This window comes from Brachycentrus maculatus, unplaced genomic scaffold (genome assembly GCF_059751285.1).
Source record: "Brachycentrus maculatus isolate JH-2025_06_01 unplaced genomic scaffold, ASM5975128v1 h1tg000487l, whole genome shotgun sequence".
NCBI lineage: Eukaryota > Metazoa > Arthropoda > Insecta > Trichoptera > Brachycentridae > Brachycentrus > Brachycentrus maculatus.
This window is the reverse complement of record NW_028281234.1, coordinates 189,423-210,196: the sequence shown is the minus strand read 5'-3', so window position 1 is coordinate 210,196 and position 20,774 is coordinate 189,423. Positions and strand designations below refer to the sequence as shown.

The following is a 20,774-nucleotide window of genomic DNA, read 5'->3' as shown; positions in this document are numbered from 1 at the left end:
AATGAGTACCTTTGCCGTTTCGTTTGCATGAGTATCGGCAGGGTTACTGCCAAAATTCATCGAAAAATTTGTAATGACCATAAAAATATACATGAAAGAAATTCCAGTAAGAGATACATGCATAATAAAAAATATCTTCCATTTTTTACGCAATTTTAGTATGTATGTATGTACATGTAGGATACAACTTTTATTTAATGTTTTTCGCAGATACTTTGTGGCAAATTTTATAAACTTTATAAAATTAAACAACTTTGTTTTAACCAATTTTTTATTATTAGTACACATATTTTTGTTGTTTTGGAATTTAATAAACCCTGATGATGACAAGGTTCTTGTCGAAACCGGTAGGTTAAAGTGTACTAATAATAAAAAAGTGTTGAAAACAAAGTTGTTTAATTTTATAAAGTAGTATACAACATTCACATATTTTTTTTATTTACATAAATAACAAGAGACCATAATAAAACTATTAAATTAATGTTTTTCTAAAAATTGTAGCAAATAATACAAGTATCGACATAAATATATGTCTTATATGTAATAATTTAGTGGTTAATAATACTTATTTACTTATTTTGTTCATAAAATTATATTCCTACAAAATAATTTATTTAAAAAAAGGTATGTTCTTAAAAACTAATATGAAACATTATATCATGTTCTTTGTTCATTATGCATTTGATGAAGTCATTTTTCTATATACTAGTATTATCCATCATTAAAAAATTAATAAAAACAAAACAAAAAAAGCATAAAAAATGGAGTTAAAAAATATATTTATCAACAATACATAACTTAAAGGTCATTATATATTTATTCTTTCTGAATAATAACATATTAAAAGTAAGATATTTACATGTACTTTTAAATATTTTTTCATTATCGGACTGGTTAAAACATACCTACTCGTATTTATTTAAAATCAATAATTTCCGTAATAGAATTTTTGAATAACAAAAATATGTCCCTCCATTGTGTTAAAAAAGTTTTAATTTAAAATAAAACTAAAAATTATTATTTTTTAAAGCCTGATCCTTATCCAATGGTGCTTAGGGCACTGCATCGTATTGAAGCAGTGTTATCTTGATCGGTACTTACACGAAGGCTAAGATCTTGCTTTTCAGGTACCGGTGTAGGGTAATATCAAATATATATTAGAATGAAAAATGACAAATATTTATACTGACCAACCCTGGGAATCGAACCCGGGACCTCCAACATGATAGATAAACTCGCTTGAAAAAGCAAAAAGTAGAAATATTACTTACTGTACATATATTTATTTCATTGACCCATTGTTCTTTTACACAAAAAAAACTTAGAAAAAGATTAAAAAAAAATTTAATCTTAAATAAAGGTATTTCATTACGTATTCGCTTTATCTGCCGACGGGAAAAAATCTATACATATATTTCATGTCATTTGCCATATCACTCACTCTTTTCAAGATAGTCTTAAATAAAAAAAAACGTCTTTTTCAGGAGTACGTTTTTAAAGTTTAATAATATAATACAATGTATTAAAAATAAATATCAAGCCACTTATTGAACTTTTTACTGTGCAACAGATCTTTTTAGATAAAACCTGAAGGTTTTTGCTCCATTTGAAAAATATTTAATATGTTAAAAAAAATAATTAAACAATTGCTTTTCTTCAAAATGCAAAAAACACTTTTTGCCCTGTAGCGGGTAAATGTCAAGTTAAAAATATGCCGCTTTTGCTGGGATATAGTACATTTTCTGGGCATTCTGAAAACATGCATAACTAAAAATTGTTGATTTTTGATATTTGACGTTGTTGAAAGGAGTGAGCGATATTTTTCTTTGCAGCTTACGATCAATTTACGATTCGATTCAGTACTAAAAGTACTAAAAGTACAGTGTACTAAAAGTTTTATTATTTTTATTATTAAATAATTTTCCATGCATTTTAATTTATTTTTTTAAATATTATCATTGCAAAATTTTCATGCAACTTTCAACAAAAAATGCACCACGTATATTTTATGATCAAATAAAATTCTGTTACTTTATTTGCTGTTCCATTTTTCAGTTAGGGGAGAATTTTTAAACATGTTATCTGAAAGTCAATTATTGTAATCAACTAATGTACAATTTGTTTACCCCCTTTTAAGATAATCAAGCTTTTGTTTATTAATAAGGCCCGGATTGGTTTTTGAATAGTTGAATTGTAAGGAATATTATATCTAAAAGTACCAAATACGTCCGTACAAAATTTGGAAGTCAGTAAACTCATTTTTATCACAATGCCAAGATTTTGGTATTGAATGTCAATATGTATATACATAGGTTGAATGTAGGTATTGGGTAAATGTGTATTAGATATTTGGTAAATATGTATAATGTATCGGGAAAATGTGTGTGAGGTATTGGGTAAAAATGTGTAATGTATTGGGAAAATGCGTGTAAGGTAAATGTGTATTAGGTATTCGGCAAATGTGTGTTAGGTATAGGGTAAATGCGTATTAGGTATTTGGTAAATGTGTGTTATGTATAGGGTAAATGTGTGTTAGGTTTATGGTAAATTTATGTCAAATATAGGGTAAATGTGTAATAGACATTGGGTAAATATGTGTAAGGTATTGGAAAAATGTGTTTGGGGTAATTTATTAAGGTATCGGGAAAATGTGTGCAAGGTATTGGGTAAATGTGTGTTAGGTATATGGTAAATTTGTGTTAACTATAGGGTAAATGTGTGTTAGGTATATGGTAAATGTGTGTTAGGATAGGATTAATATGTATTATGTATACGGTAAATGCGTATTAGGTTTATGGTAAATTTGTGTTAGGATAGGGTAAATGCGTGTTAGGTATATTGTAAATTTGTGTTGACTATAGCATAAATGTGTATTAAGTATTCGGTAAATGTGTGTAAGGTATAGTGTAAATGCATGTTAGGTATATGATAAATGTGTGTTAGGATAGGGTAAATGTGTGTAAGGTATATGGTAAATGTGTGTTAACTATAGGGTAAATGTGTATAAAGTATACCATATACTTGTAACTGTGTGATTGTGAAGTATTTTTCATATTTACCTTCCCTATCCTTACTATCCAACCTGCACACAAGCCTCTTAAAGTAGGGGCTTTGCGGGTTATTCCTTAAAAAAAACTAGTAGATACTTTTTTGTCATATATTTTCTTTGACCAGTGACCGGGTTTTGTCGTAGTCAACATCATATGACTGATGGGAGGCTATAGAAAATTCTTAAAACTTTAAATTTATTACACAAATGGACTTTTGTACATTATTTTAAATAATAAATTGACAACCAACGGTTCCAGACTCACCCATATATTATTTAATTTTATGTACAAAAATCCATTTCCATAATAAAATTATGTAAAATTATAATTCAAAGCCTCAAATTAATTTATATTATTATTCTTATAATTATTATTACCATACAAGTACAATACACTACATAAATTCATTCAATTTAAATTCATTTTGTCAGAAAAAATTATATGAAATTATGGTTTTCAACACCTGCTTTGTTATGTGTATAGCTTTTGTCTGATAATGACGGTAACGACGAAACCCGGTCACTGGTCAAATGAAATATATGTGGAAAAAACTGTACAGATGTTATTTTATTAAATAAATAAAATACACTTTGAAATGGTTCAAAGAAGTTATTGGAATAAAATTTTGTTTATCATAGATTTGACAAGGTTATTTTTTTACGCTCCATTATTTCTTGGAAGATTGACTAGGTAGGCTGGAGCTTTAAAAAATTCTAATTATATCCTGTCATCGTAAACCATTGATTCCGGCTTTTCGAAACCCATGAATCATGGCATGTGTTAAATCAATATGACACCGATCGCTCAAACTATTTATTTACCTATCAAACTTACAATGAAAATCTCATTCTCCGTTTTCTTTTCATATGTTGACATGTAATTATCGAGTGACGTTCTGTATTGTCAATGGGTATAAGGCATAAGGCAATGGGTGTTGCACAACACGAAGTCATTAATTTCTTAATCGCTTCTTAAGTTAAGTAACATTATTATAAAGAAAACATACAATTTATGTATTAAATTTTAAATCAAACACTGATTTTTTGAGTAAACTAAGTTGTATTTTATTGTTAAAAAACCCTTAAAAAATAAATTTTGTGACAATTGTTTCGCCTAGTTATGGCATTTTTAATTTCATTTGTATTACTGAAAATGTTAAAACTATAACTTAAGAACCTAGAATTGTATAGCTGTATAAGGACCGTCAGTCCATTTAATCTTCATATTCGTTTGAAAATGCCATAACTAGGCGAAACAATTGTCACAAAATTGATGTTTGATGTGTTTTTTAAAAATTAAATATAACGTAGTAGACTCAAAAAAATCAGTTATTGATTTAACATTTAATATATAAATTAAAATGGAGTTCTACAAATTGAACGCCAAATCTATAAATAAAACAAACAATCATTGGATTCAAGTTTTTAATTGACATTTCTTGATGGAACTGCATTTTTTAGAATAAAATAACAACTATTTCAAATATTAGTATGTGAGGTCCGAATCCTGGATTATAATCACACACACATGATATAATATCATATAAGAATATGATTTCATATTCCTCTTCATCTTTGATGAGATGTCAAAAAATAATATGAAAATAATAAATGTAATTGGAGATAATCCAGATTTTGTAAACAAGTATTTGGACACACTCAAAATGTCTAGAATATGTATAAATGTCTAGAAAATACCTAGAAGTCTTGGTATTAACAGGGCTTGTGACCTGTCATAGGCTAGTTAAATGATCACATACACACGTGCAACATTTACCATTCTACCCATGATTGACAAACATACTACTATTTTTTTAGAACACTATATGTATTATTAATCTCATGACACTGTACATATGAGTTCACTGGAGCCATGTATGGTTGAATTGGAAAAGTTTTTATTGAGCGGAGAGCTTTTTGTGTGGATGTATGCAAGATCCTGACCGAATTATTTTACATACTGAGAAACTCCTGAAAACATGATTTTAATTTTTTTGACAAACTTAAAATGTGAATATTTAATGCCATTGAAAATATGTCCCCCCTCACCTCCGTAGTATAATGGTCAGCACGCTTAGCTACCGTTTTGGAGGACCCGGGTTCGATTCCAAGGGGTGGTCAATTAAGTATAAGTGATTTTTTAAAAATAAGTATAAGTGATTTTTTCACTCTAATATATATTCAATGTTACCCTGGACTGGTACCTGAAGCGGAGAGCTGATCACCTTTCCTTCATGTGTTAACGATCAAGATAACACTGCGTTTATATGATGCAGTGCCCTATGCACCATTGGGTGCAGATAAGGGTTAGAAGAAGTATGCAAGATCCTAACCGAATTATTTAACATACTGGGAAACGTTTGAAAATATGATATTCAATTTTTATGCAGCTTATAATATAAGCAGTAATTTTATTAACATGATTTGGAAAAACTTAAAATGTTTTGAATATTTACTGTCGTTGTTAATATGTGAATTGTGCTATGGAAGTGTTCCTAGCATGCTGGTATAGTGATTGTCCTGACGAAGACTCGGATACTTCTCGAAAACGGTAGACGAAAGCTCGGAGGGTGTCGTAATATACATTTCATCTTTCTTTGAGGGTATAAGAACACTTACCACATATCAAGAAAAATATAATAGGAACAAACATCCACGCCCCAAGGTATTTTCAAATATAATTATAAGGAAGACCAATTACATGTGTTGAAGGGATGTATATGTATGGTGCTGTCGAACCCTCAAATACAAGAAATACAGTTTTTTTTTCAGGATAATTTTAATTACAAAACGCCTACGGACTCCATTCTAATTTTGTGAAGGAACATCGTTGACTAATATATATATTTCATAGCTTAACTCAACGCTGTGTTACCCTCAATTTATAAGGGGATGTTTTTTTTTACTGTATATTTCGTCAAGTCTAACAATGTTATGAAGCAGGTATGACGGATGTTTTTTGTATTTGTTAACCAACTGATTAACTAACCGTCACGCCACGTTCTTGCAGTGGTAGCCAGAGGGAATAGAACGCCGCACCAATCTGTATTTAGAAATAATTTTAGCCCTTTTCACATTTATGCATCTCCTCATACATACTTTCAAGTATTTAAAATAATTGATAATGCATAGTTTTCCTTGGTCTACCTCTGCTCCTCTTTTCAACTACATTCGCATTTTAAATTTGTTTTACCGTTTTTTCCTCATCAATTTATTCCACATGCCCAAACCATCTCAACACACACTTCTTAATTGTATCGATATTGCTCATCTCAGCCGTGCATTTTTTCATTATTTCTATTATCATTTTACCACGCATTAGTCTGAGAGATCACATTCAGTCATCCTTTTTTGCCAATTCACGCTACCTGAAGGATCACGATATCAAAAATAGCCACGATCTGAGGCCATATGAGTGACATATCTTAAAGGCTTCAGCCGTTCAATAAATAAATAAATAAACAATAAAGAGGAAGGAGGTAATAACAATGATCAGAATAATTACAATTTTGGACTACATATTTATAAAGCGACATTTTCGTAAAATACTATCCCAGGGGTTTGTCTACATTAAATACAGGTAGGTAGATACTTACGTAAGACATGACAAATAAATTGACAGGAAAAATAATTAGATCCACAAACATATCGTTTACGATTTTCGCCTTAGTAAAAGTATGTAAATCCATGGGGAAATAGTGAGTATTGCGTTGAGTAAATGAAGGTTTTGAATTCTCCCCTCCTCGAAGGTGGAAGGTATAGGTAGTGCGTATTACATGTATTTCTATGGGGCGGAGTTCTTTAACCCATTGATCGCATGTAACTGCATTTGAACATTTTTTTTATCAAAAAATATTATAAATTAATCAGGAATATCATAACTTATTTTATGACATGTTAAAAAAAATTGACATCGCAACATGGATAAAGAAAAATATCTGAATTTTAGATTCAGATATTTTTAGAATATCGCACAAGGCTAAGACTGGTTGAGTGACCACTTTACACACGCGACATTCATCATTCTTTCTATCCATGAATGAAAATCATACTGATATTATTTTTTTGAAAAATTATTATTAAATTTTTAAAAAATTTAAAAAATTGAGTCTGAATACGGCGGGTAAAAAAACAGGGTAAATTAAAATTCGTTTTATGAAACCATCTGGATTAAAATATTATGTATTGTTTTAATAAACGTTTTCCTAAATTTACTGTAGATTATAGAGTAAATATAAAATATTCCAATTGGAAAAAATATCAAAATAACTCATTTTAGGGTACATTCTTAGCGTTTTTAAGTGGATTACACAAAGTGAACGATGAACGATAAGGCTATACTCGTTATCACAGATCTCATTCAGCGTTCGGCAACGCTAGGAGCCGCCCGTCTGATAATTTTTATATTTTTATATAATTTTATTGATTTTTTTTTTCGTTTTTAGGATATATACATTGATGAAATATTTTTTTCCTTACTTTTAAATAACTCTTTTCTATTCAAAACAATATAATTATTTTGCAGAAAAACTTATTTTTTCAATGCGAAAACGATGTTTAAAGAAAAAATCATTTACGTAAAATGTTACCTGGAATTAGAGAAAATTAAGTTGTGACTTAACGATTAAGTCCTTAAGTGGTATTACACAAAGTGAACGATGAATGATAAGGAGAGTGGTATGTTTTATGCGACTATCGGGATTGAGCGTGTTAATCTAGGTACTGGCTAGGTAGGTTTGGAATAACAAAAATGGGGGTATAGTTTGTGAATGTGCATTGACTGCAGTCCTCCCCTACTTCGCCACATTAAATAACGCACTCTTCTGTCCTCTTCCTCGCGCTCTGTGTTCCGTTGGTCTCGATTAGGTTCCGAGTAATTCCGCCCCCAGCCCCCAACCCCTGCGCAATGTTATTCAGGGTGGTAATTGGAAATGCCCCCGTGATAAATAACACTCGTGCAAATAGGTAAAACTATTCATGTGTATGTTTCTGTCTAATATAATTAGGGATTTTTTCATAGTATTTTGGATGTGTCTAAATCCTTGTTAACTTCTCTGTGTTTCATTTAAGGCCCAATATACGGAAAATTGCAACTTAATTTTCTTTAAACCCAGGTCACATAAAACGTAATTGTTTTTTTTCTTTTGTTTTTCTTCGAAGTAAGTATATGGTTTTGAAAAGAAAATAGTTTTTGAAGGGTCTTCTTTTTCTAACCCTTATCCGCACACAATGGTGCATAGGGCACTGAGTCGTACTGACGCAGTGTTATCTTGATCGTTACTATAATGAAGGTAAGGTGATCACTCCCGCGCTTCAAGGACAAGGTTATTGAAAGGTAAGGAGTTAAATAAATTAGAAAAATATTTTTTTTCATTAAATATTCTACAAAAGTAAATTCCAATAAATATTCTTATTTTTTAATCGTGCGCAGAATCGCATACTGAATCATCCCGATCGCGAGTTACCCCTTTACTAGAAAAACCCAGATTCGTGAACAAGGATTTGGACACTAAGGAAGATGTATTTAAATCAAATCTATTTTATTTATTGTTTCTGCATTCATTTTGTGGTAAGTCATGATGAAATAGTAAATGAAAACACTTGTTTTTTACCACTTGAGTTTTATTTGTTTTAACGACTAGTTTTGGAAAATACAGAATCTAAACTGATTATATTCAGACCTGAAAATTAAAGTACGTATATTTGGCTTCTGAAACTAGTCGTTAAAATAAATAAAACCCAAGTGGTAACAAATATGTGTTTTAATTTACAATTAAATCAAATCCGTATTTGTAAACAAGGATTCGGATATACCAAAAATACTGAAATACAATGTGTTAATGTCGCGGTGTCTTAAGTTAGAGTTTCTCGGTTCGAATCCACTCTACCACAATTTGATACCTATTTCTAATAATAAGCCGCTTACGGTTACATAACTAGTATGAAATTGAAATATTTGTGTAAATAATAAAAACACAAATATTTCCCTTTAATTTTTTTTTTTAACAATTGCATTTTTTAAATTTAAAATCAACTGACTGCGATGCTGCGTGGAAACCGTTTTACAATGCACTCTAAGCGAGATGACGCATCTTATTAAAATTCCATTAAAATAAAAAAATTCAAAAGCGCGTCTTGTACATATGTAGTGTCCCATCCAAGTAATGATTGCACGTTCTCATTATCTGGCCATCTCTCGAGAGTGCAGTGGGTAGGCAGTTACTGCATACAGGACTGCAGCAGTTAAACGAGAACCCGAAGAGCCGTTCAGGAGAGCGTTTGCGTAATTAAGAAATAATCACCAGGTAAACTGAGAGACGCAGTCATAAACCTCAAATTTAATCTGAACGGATGTGCCGACACAGCTGCGATGCGTTTCGCGGTGGTCGAATGTTGAAGCGGCGTGTTTTAATCGCTCAGAGCGCAGATTTTCAAAACAACAAAAAAAACATTATTTAAAAAATACATATACATATTTGGAAAATATTTTATCATTACGTTAAATTTCCGAGAACCAAATGGTAAGCGATGTGCTAACTATTTTAATAGGCTTACTGATGAATATGGTGCATTAAAAAAAATTATTATAGTTAAAGTTTGAAGTTCAATTATTATCTTCTTCTTCTTCATCATTTAGGACTATGTCCTGTCACTCTCAAATCCGCTCCTGGGAGGTGGAAGACCAGCTATCTCTCCATCGTTTAGGTGGTCTTCCTGGGGGTCTGATCCCGCTTATGCTGCAATTATTATAATTCCATTAATTGATTCGGCAATCACCTTGTGATAATATTTAATATCTATCCATTTTTAATTTAAGTTTTGCTTCGTTAAAACCACTATTTCTTAAAGTCCATTGTGACACGTGTTTCAATGCATTCCGCGTCATTTTCAGACACCGTAGGCCATAGGTTTCCAAAGTTGACTGGGCTCCAACGCATCTAACAAAAATTTCCAATCTTGGGGCCCACCTCTTAGCTGTATTAGAGAAAAGAACGCAAAAATAACTGAATGAAATATCAAATTATTCACTTCCTTTTCTTAAATTGATGTATGCAGTGACGAGTGCCCAGTCAATATTCGCTCGACCCATAGTTTGGGAAACCATACCGTAGACGGTTAGTAATTAATTGTTAATAATAAAACTTAATGTCAATTTGACGTTTCTCAAAACAAAAACAAAAACTTGGAAAAGTTTTCGAAGTATAGTGATTTTTAATTAGATTTTTTTAAATGACGTACTGAAAGTACTTTTTACTTATTAATTATTTGGCATTAACTTTGTGTAATAACGTAATGTTTGTATTATCACATGTGGATGAGAACATCTGTAGTTCTCAAAACTAGTGATGTTTATATTAAAGTGATCTTATACAAGTGTTTTATTTTTATATTTATTTTAAAACATAGAAAAATGATAAATAGTCGGATGTTTTAGGAATATTTTTTTAATTTGTTAAGACTAGGTTAAGTACGATTTTTAATTATGCCACGATTTTCTAGAACAACTTACTAAATGTACCTACTTTCCAACTTATTTATTGATTTGCCAATAACTTCGTAAAATATTTGTATTTTCACATGTTGATGAGAACATCTGTAGTTCTCGAAACAAGAGATGTTTATATTAATGAACTCAAAGTGATCTTACACAAGTGTTATATTTTTATTATTTTTCCTTCCTTATTCGCTTATTGAAATCCGGTTTAAAATAAATGCTGATACAATGTATGTAAATGTTTTTGAGCTACCATAGCAACGGAGCCTAAAGATAACTTAATTAAGTATATAAGTGCCCGATTATTGCTTAATTTGTAGCCAAACTGCTCGGTGAAACCCGACTACAAGGCGGTATTGGTTTCGAATGCTGGTGGTGTTAACAAAATATGTTTAATTAAAAATTGATACTCATCGGCTCAATAAAAAATGGTAGGTTAAAATATTAATTAAGACGTTTTTTATTTAAGAGCTTTTACTGATAAAAAGCACGCGGAAGCCAAAAAAATAAGAATATATATTTCCATGTATACAATTTCTAAAGACCTCACAGGTATCGAAAAATTAACTATAATTGACTAAATTGACTATAATCTATTTTTTTGTGGAATTTAAAATAAACCCAACATCTTGATATGCAATGATTCTGTTTCTATCTTGAAAAGTATGACATTAAACGGCATTACGAGGCTAAACTTGCAAATAAGTTTAAAAAGTACCTAGTAAATATATATATATATATATACATATATATATATATATACATATATATATATATATATATATATATATATATATATATATATATATATATGTATATATATATATATATATATATATATATAATATATATATATATATATATATATATATATATATATATATATATATATATATATTTATATATGTATATACAAGGAAATGTATTCACCCCTCGCTTCAGTCCAGGGTAATATTGAATAAATATTAATGTGACAAAATCACTTTATATTTATTTCATTGAAAATTTCTGACCAAAACTTTCCCCAATGGGTCGGGTCGATTTGTCACCTATACGATATTCGTACCGTTAATCCTTGTCGGTCAGACTGAAATTCCTTTAATTCTTTCGCCAAATATGATGAGAATAAAATATTTAAACCGTGGACCCCCACACGCTAGCATGGGTATTAAGAAATTTTAACATGGCGTATCGATTCTGATCAGGGAGTAATGAAAGAGAATTTACGACTTTTTAATCGTTGATTTATACAAATATTTCCGCCTCGCACGACAATTTCTCTGTAGGCTGACGTGTACAAACTAATCAGGTTACCAGTACTTGACTTCTTTACACGCATCAAGAAATGGTATTTTTATACAGGTGGCTGTATATTTTTATGTTGGTACACATACATCTTAATAAATGCTTCTTATTTACAACATTTTGGGTGTGTTAAGACAATCTTTACAACATTTTGAGTGTGTCCAAATACAGATTTTCAAATGATACGAAAACATATTGAATTTTATAATAATAAATAATAAAACCCTTATCCGCACCCCAATGGTGAATTAAATTTACAAATTAAAGATACCTTATTATTTTTTTGACATCTCATCAAAGATGAAGAAGAATATGGAAGTCTGGGCATTTACGGGGCTGACTAAGCTGGTTTAAGTGATCACTTTACACACGTATAACGTTCACCAATTGTACCCAGTATTGACAACCACACAACTCAAATTCTTGGAAGTTCTATATATTTGAACCAATTTTGAAATATGTTCTTCTAAGATAAAAAATCACTAGAAATTCACTAGATATATCTATTGGTGAGATGAAAGGAAGCTTTTTATTGAGCAGAAACTCTTTTATATATTATGTATTAGTATGTGATGTCCGAATCCTGGATTATAATCACATACATGAGAAACGCCAGATGATATCATTTTCATTTTTATTATTTTAGCTTATAATTTGACCAGTTAATTTATTTATGGGTAAATGCTCAGACTTCCATATTCTTCTTAATCTTTGATGAGATGTCAAAAAATATTGTTTCGGCATTAACTTTGTGGTAAGACATGTTACAATGATAAAGGAAACACTTGTTTGTATACCACTTGAGTTTGATTAAAGACTACTAATTTCGGAAGCTAAACTTCTATCCTCAGGTCTGAATAATAACTGACCAGGTCATCGTCAGGTCTGAATAACAGTTATTATTCAGACCTGACGATGGAAGTTTAGCTTCCGAAACTAGTAGTCTTTAGTAAAACTAAAGTGGTATAAAAACAAGAGTTTCCTCAATCACTGTTACAAAAATTTGGATGTCCTCAAAATATTGTGAAAGCTCATTTTTATTTATAAAGACGATAACGAAATTAAATTGGTGATAATTTCACGATTACTCTCTGAATACTGGTGTGGTCTCGGTTATGGACATTTAAATGCCGTATATATTTCATTGCCATTTTATCATACCCGCGGACCGCGGCGCGCCGAGATCACCGATATTGCTACACAGGACATTCATTCTCAAATGCTTTCCGTTCGAGGTTAATAAAACGTGTAATAAATAATATCGAAGAGCCATCAGTATTTATTTTTTATTTTTATATCTTCATTTCGTTATTTTGTGTTTAACTCGTGTGAGATATATTGAAATCATTTGGTTTGTGAGGGTTCTGGAGGATCACTGTGGTGTAGCGGGGTGGGGAGGTGGGGTAAGGGTTATTCAATTAGTAATGATCTACTTTTGGGAATGGAACCCGGGATCTGTAGCATAGCAGGCAAATGTGCCAACCACTACACTATGGAGGAGGACATATAACCAGTCTAAAGGTAGGGACCGTCGTAACATCGCTCATGCTCACATCTCACCAATACATGTCTCTAGTGGAGTTCTAGTGATTCAAGAACAATGTTTCAAAATTGATTCATATATATACATATATATATATATATATATATATATATATATATATATATATATATATATATATATATATATATATATATATATATATATAATATACATATATATAAATATATATATTATATATATATATATATATATATATATATATATATATATATATATATATATATATATATATATATATATATATATATATATATATATATATATATAGAACTTCCAAGAATTTGAGCATTGTGGTTGTCAATAATGGGTAGAATTGGTGATCACTCAAACCACCCTATGACTGTCGTCAGCCCCGTAAATACCCAGACTTCCATATTCTTCTTCATTTTTAATGAGATGTCAAAAAAAAAACATGCATATATATATATATATATATATATATATATATATATATATATATATATATATATATACATATATATATTCGACCCACGTTTATATTACGAATGTTTTATAGTAGTGGGAGTCTAATCAGAATAAGCAATTAATACTTTTCATAAACAGTGGACATATCTCAGTTGAAATTATGCTAAATTAATTCAATCACTTTGTCCGTTTCACACTCAGTGGTTCAAATTAGGATATTCTTTCTCAACAACTCTGGCTCATTAGTAACCCAATGTGTCGCCTACTTTCAAAATCCGCCAAATCCAATTTTATAAGATTTTAAAGTAAATACTCCATCGGAATGCTAATGGTGGGTTTTATTCTTTAAACATTTGCATACTTGAAAACCCTGCTAAAAAATACTTACAGAGTTGTATTTCAAATTCCGTCATATTCATGAAACTTGCCCTCTGACCCATATCGGCCAATCAGGGAGCGGAGATAAGTCAAAAATTTCGATGACGTCGTGTTTTTTTTTAAATACTGAAAAAAAAATCTAAATTTTTTTTTTTAATTCTCTATTTCATAATATTTTATGTAAAGATAGACAAATCTTTTAAACATAAATGTTACCCGGAGAATTTTGCATTTCATGGAAAATCGACTTACATGGATCTGGCGAATTTTGAAAGTAGGTGACACAATACATTAGATTTAATAGTATTGGGAGCAAAATTAGAATTATACAGTGAAGGAGATATTTTAATACTAGCGAAAAACTGTCATCAAGCTTGCATACATATTTTATATATACAACATTTTAAGTGTGTCCAAATACTTTTTTGATACACATTTGTAGGGGGTAGCTTTTTTGACAAACGTCTGGGCATTTATAGGGCTTACGATCTGTCATAGGCTTGGTTAAGACCACTTTACAAACGTGTCAAATTCACCAATTCTACCCACGATTGACAACCACACCGTTTAAGTATTTGGAACTCTTAGATATATTGATCAATCTCGTGAAACATTATGTGCGATTTCATAACAACCATCTGTGTTGGAATGAGGAAAGCTATATATTAAATAGAGGTATGTGGAAACTGTTTAAAATCTTGTTGAAATTTTAATATTCAAAGTCTGATTTTACATCTATGTTTTTAATAAATTTATATTATCCACTGACTGTTTATGACTATCTATGTTTTTACTTGTGAATTTATATAGGATATGAGATTAATTATTTACTATATAACCAAACACATTTATACTTTACTGTCACTACCTTTTTTTAATTTGATATTTCATAAAGCAGATAGGTACCTACTGCGAAAACTTTAGAAGGGCCTCTGAGAATGAAGTCACTCGAGTCAGCCAGCACCCACGCCATCGCGCCACAGGTGGTAGCCAATTGTATTACGGCAAATGAAGATGTCAGACGCACCGAGCCCTGTGATTGGCCAACTTGAATGCGGCATGGAACCACTGACCCGCAACTGTCGTCTTGTATAAATACCCGAGCTTAGACAAACCGTTTCATTACTGCATCACTTGCCGCGAAATGAGGAAATCAAATACACACTTGCATAAACTTTTATTTTTATAGTCGCCGAATGGTGCTTAGAGCACCGTTTGGGTTGAGATCGATTGTAAATTATTCCTATCCTGAATTTTACCCATACTTAATGGTGCATAAGGCACTCTATCAGGTTGATGCAATGTTAATCTGATCGTTAATCAAAGGACTCAACGATATCAATAATGCGCTTCAGGTACCAGTCCAGGGTAATAATATACAATAATTATTTCAGTGAAAAATCTTGTATTTTAATTATGATCCCCCTGGAAATGAACCCGGGATCTCCAGCACGGTAGCTAAACGCTTTTACTATTACAATATGTAAACTGGGATCTATCGCTTCTAAAAAGGATTTTTAAAGTAAGGGAATAAATGTTAGAGGGCGAAAGTAAGGGAGTGAAAGGAAGGGGGCGAAAGGAAGGGGGCGAAGGTGGGGGGGGGGACGATAATTTTTAAAATAATATGCGTACTTCACTTCACAAATTCATAATTCTTATCAGTGAGTAAAATGAAAATACGATGTTTGCATATGGGTATCAATAAAAATTTGTTTAAATTGTCTTTTTTTGGATTTATTAAAAGTTTTATTTATCTGTTAGTATAATATGTGCATTATATAATTATGATTAAATTCAACATATGATGATTATGAAAATGATTAGGGAAACCCTTGTTTTTATGCCACTTGAGTTTTTTAATGAAAATTATTTAAAAAAAATTAAAAATGTTCTAAAGGATGGACCGTTTTAAACTGCTAACCAAAGGGGTCCGTATCAATAAATCCTGGTCACTAAAATTACCCTTCTATTTTTGTAATGCCTCAATCGTTCAATCTCTTTCAAATCGCGCACTGGAAAAATATTTTTCAGCTTATTCTTTCCCGGGTGCGATTCTCAGTGGGGGTCAATTAAATATAATTGATTATTTCACTGTAATATTTATTCAATATTACCCTGGACTGGTACCTGAAGCGGAGGGCTGATCGCCTTTCCTTCATGTGTAAACGATCAAGATAACACTGCGTTTATATGAAGCAGTGCCCTATGCACCATTGGGGTGCGGATAAGGGTTTTATTATTATTTTGTATTCATTCTTAGAGTGTTCTAAGATCTCCTTTCCCAAGATCATGCGTTCTTTTATTGTAACTACATTTTCTTACTTGATATTAACCTAACTGCCGTTTACCATGTTTTGTCAGCAATGGGTCGGTATGACCATTATTCGAATGTAGTATTCAGAAGTAAGGTAGTATCTGCCCACATGCGATGAATTTTATTATCATATGCACCATTGCTAATTTATGCAAAACATTTTTGTAAACAGGCTTGTTCGTTTAATTTATGTCATTTAGTTATTGCAAGAGGAGTTTATAATTGTATGTGAAAATACCATAAAAATGTCCGCAAATTATTTGATTTTAAATTATTATAAAAACTTTTAGTATGAATTTGAATTTGGGTGATAATTGTGGTTATTAAACTAAAGGGATTTATTATTATTATTCCGTTTATAAGATGGTATTTTTATTATTTTTTTTTATTCACACAATCGCCCAGAGGGCTTTTACAAGTAAAAATTCAAGTCACAAAAATATAGAGTTGTTATTAGTATAAGACAAGATTATTCAGATAACATAAAATAACAGGAAAAGTACGATCTATTTACATTACAAAAATTACATAAAAAGTATTTTTCTACATTTTTGGGGGTACTCTAAATTCTATCAAGTTTGAAAGGTCAGTAGAGTCGTATTTAAAATGAATTATTTTGTTCAGGATTATAGGGTCATTTTTAACCTTCTTAATACTGGAGTTTAAAACAAAATAACACATACTTATTATGTTTTATTTGTCGTGTAAGTTAAATCATTATAAAACCATTACTTTCATTAATTGTTTCGGCAATCACTTTTTGGTAAAATCTAATCCATTTTGAATGGATTTTTTTCTTGTTTGTCGGTGTTAGACACGTATATCGGAATGCATCGATACACGTGTCACAATAGATTAGCAGAAAAAGTGGTATTGAATAATAATAATAATAAAACCCTTATCCGCACCCCAATGGTGCATAGGGCACTGTGTCATATAAACGCAGTGTTATCTTGATCGTTTACACATGAAGGAAAGGTGATCAGCCCTCCGCTTCAGGTACCAGTCCATGGTAATATTGAATAAATATCATAGTGAAAAAATCACTTATATTTTATTTTACCCCCCTTGGGAATCGAACCCGGGACCTCCAGAACGGTAGCCGAGCGTGCTGACCATTACACTACCGAGGCAGACAAAATGTATTTACTAAGTAAAATTATTTTTTTTTTAAATTGTATACATTTGTTTGAATCACAATTTATACATATTTAGAACTTTTTTTTGCAGAGACCCACCAAGCCACATTGTGTGTCTTGTCGGTGGAGTTTTTTTTTAATACATTTTTTAATTATTTTTAACGATTTAACCTAATATAGACACAAAAAAGGGAAGAAAAATTGTTGTGATGTTTTGAAGGTAATTTCCCTGTGGCTGCAGTTTGTATGTATGTTTGTACATATGTATATATAAATCAGTGGCGGTTCTTCCCTAGAAGCCCAAAAGCCCGGCTTGCCTTATAACTCCAAAAAAAATGACTAAATCTAGACCAAATGATTAAAAATACGTAATTAATGTATGATTATTATTAAACTCTTATTTAACTCTATCCATGATATGGTGATGGTACTTATTGGTTACGGTTAATATCTGAGGAAGATATTTTATTATAGTGAACATTCCCTTTATTTCAAGGTGATGGCTATACCTTACAAAAGTTACATGTTAGAATATTTTTACAATTATTACAGTACATTGTTTATATTTATAATACTTTCTGGGTGCTTACTATAGTGGGAATAATATGAGGTGAAGAAATGATAGGTACATCATGTATTCACGAATGCGAAAAATAATGGGCTTGCCTTACTGGTAAACCCTAGGCACGCCACTGATATCAACGTACATACGTGATAATATCTACAGTAGTGGCATAATTTAGTACAGAGAGCAAATCCTCTTTACAACATGATCAGTAGTGTAGTTGGGTCATTATTTCATAGCAGACTACGAGTCATAAATTGCACATTTGTTCAAGTCCCACTGCTTCAAATTATTTATTATTTTTACAGGATGTTGCAAAAATCGATTCACTGTTTTTTTTAAATGACATATTTTAAGATTGATAAGTAAGAATAATGAATGATGTGGCGAATAAGTGTGCTTTATCACTCATAAATCGTTTGGCAGAAATTATGATATTCGCAAAACAAATTTTTGCTTATCAAAGACGTGCCAGACAAAAATGATTAATTAAAAGACAAATGTTTAAAAGAAAAACAGGATGATTATAAATATAATTATAACTTTAAAATGCCTATTGCCATATTTTATATCGTACCATTATCCATAATCTTCTACTCATTCTTTTAACAAAAACATATTTTAAAATTTACGTAAACATTTATTACCGAAATACCTGATTCTAAGGGACAAAGTGAGATATCCAATAATTGCAAACAGGAAAGGTAAAAGAAAAAACACAATTCGAAAGAAAAAAATATGTAATCAATTTATACTAACTACTAACTTCATTAAATAAATGACATTATCTAGATATTTTTGACCTGTCATAATATTTTTATAATTATATTAATTTTGATTTTATACCTTATTCCCAGAAATTGTAAAAATATGGGTTACAAGAATAATTATTGTTTTAAAATATTGTCAAGTTCTTGGTAATATTAAATTAAAATTGTGCATAAAAACAATCAAAAATCACTTATTCTGATACGATTTTTTTATTAGGGCAATAATTATGTTAATCTGTAGATTCAAAATATCGATTAATCCAAATTCTTAAAGCCAGTTTCGAACACCCTGTAAATCCGTGCCTGCAACGAACAGATGTCGCTTTTTATTGTTACATATTAAATTTAATGTAGGTACGTAGATTTTGTTATTGTGTTAAATATACGAACACGAGTTGAAAATACCAACAGAGGCCAATAATGAACACATTTCAAATATTAAATTACAAAATTGTGTGGGCGATACTGAACTTGCTCGTCTTACTATGGACATATTGCCAAGAAACATTTAGTCTATCCTATGTTACTCTAACGCAAGGGTGGCCAACCCGCGGCCCGCGGAGCAAATCACACATTTTTTTAGTGTACACAAAACCACCAAAAGAACATTCCAGTGTGCGTAGTTCGTATCATACTCATATATGGGAGTATTTCACTATCCTGTCAATTGCAAGACCTATAATGGCGTCAAGTAGTTAAAACGTTGGACTAAAGAAGAGAAGAGTAACAGAAGAACTGAGAAGTTTTTAAGACAGATGGACTATGAACTATATATGCAATGATTCTGTTTCTATCTATATGTGTGTGTGTGTTCTTTTCTTGTTTGATTAGAAAAATAACATAAATATTGTTTTACGGCCCAGTAGGAAATCTCGTTTCTAAAATTTGGTCCGGCTATTAAAAATGTTGGCCACCCATGCTCTAACGCGAGCCATAACTGCAAGTCAACCATCAAAATGGACTGATTTTTTAACGAAACATTATATACAGGGTAGCGCAAAATGAATCACCCTATCGGAAGATGTTAGAATTTTTGCATATGGTGTATTTTTGTATGGAAAATTCTGATGATTTTTTAAATTATTTATTTCAAATTAATGTACATAAAAGAAATCAGTACGTTGGCGGGCTTATTGCTAAAAAGCAACATCTTCCAGCCAACCAAAAACAGACCAGTGATGTTGATCAAAACGTTTGATACTATATATAGCTGTTTGCAATCATAGGGTAGATAGCACTAGAATAAAAAAAACATTAAATGCAAAATATGATAATAAGGACGGCAAAGGAAAAAGGGCGTTTAGGAAAGCAGGTAGAGAGAAAAATTAAGGGAGGAGTTCTATCTGCTATCAATAAATTAAAAAGAAATATCGCAGTATTATTCATTTAAAGGTAAATACTTCTAATTTCCTTATTTGATTCGGCAGTCACTTCGTGGTAAAATCTATCCATTTTCATTTCAGTTTTATTTAGTAAATACCAATATCTTTAAATAGTGGTATCTACTAAGTAAAACTTAAATTAAACAATAGTATTTCTAGTTCCTTTATCTTTGACTTATTGTTTTTTTTACACTCTTTTCTCATTCTCACTATAAGAACAACTTGGCTATAAAATAAACCGTTCTTAACATGTCGGATTAACCGGATAATTCGATTAACCGTGATTTTTTCTTCTCCCATCTCGGTAAATCGAAAGTCTTTTGTACTATAGGTGCTTGTTTTGAACGAAAAGTATTCATTTTGTATAGAAGTACCCTTCGCTGGACG

At 30.8% G+C, this 20,774-nt stretch overlaps 1 protein-coding gene across 1 annotated transcript in view; it reads left to right on the top strand.

Moving 5' to 3' along the window:
- The window catches only part of LOC148302032 (protein Wnt-4-like), a 115,657-nt gene that overhangs the window by 595 nt on the left and 94,288 nt on the right, over positions 1-20,774 (top strand). The gene's annotated exons all lie outside the window — the stretch shown is intronic.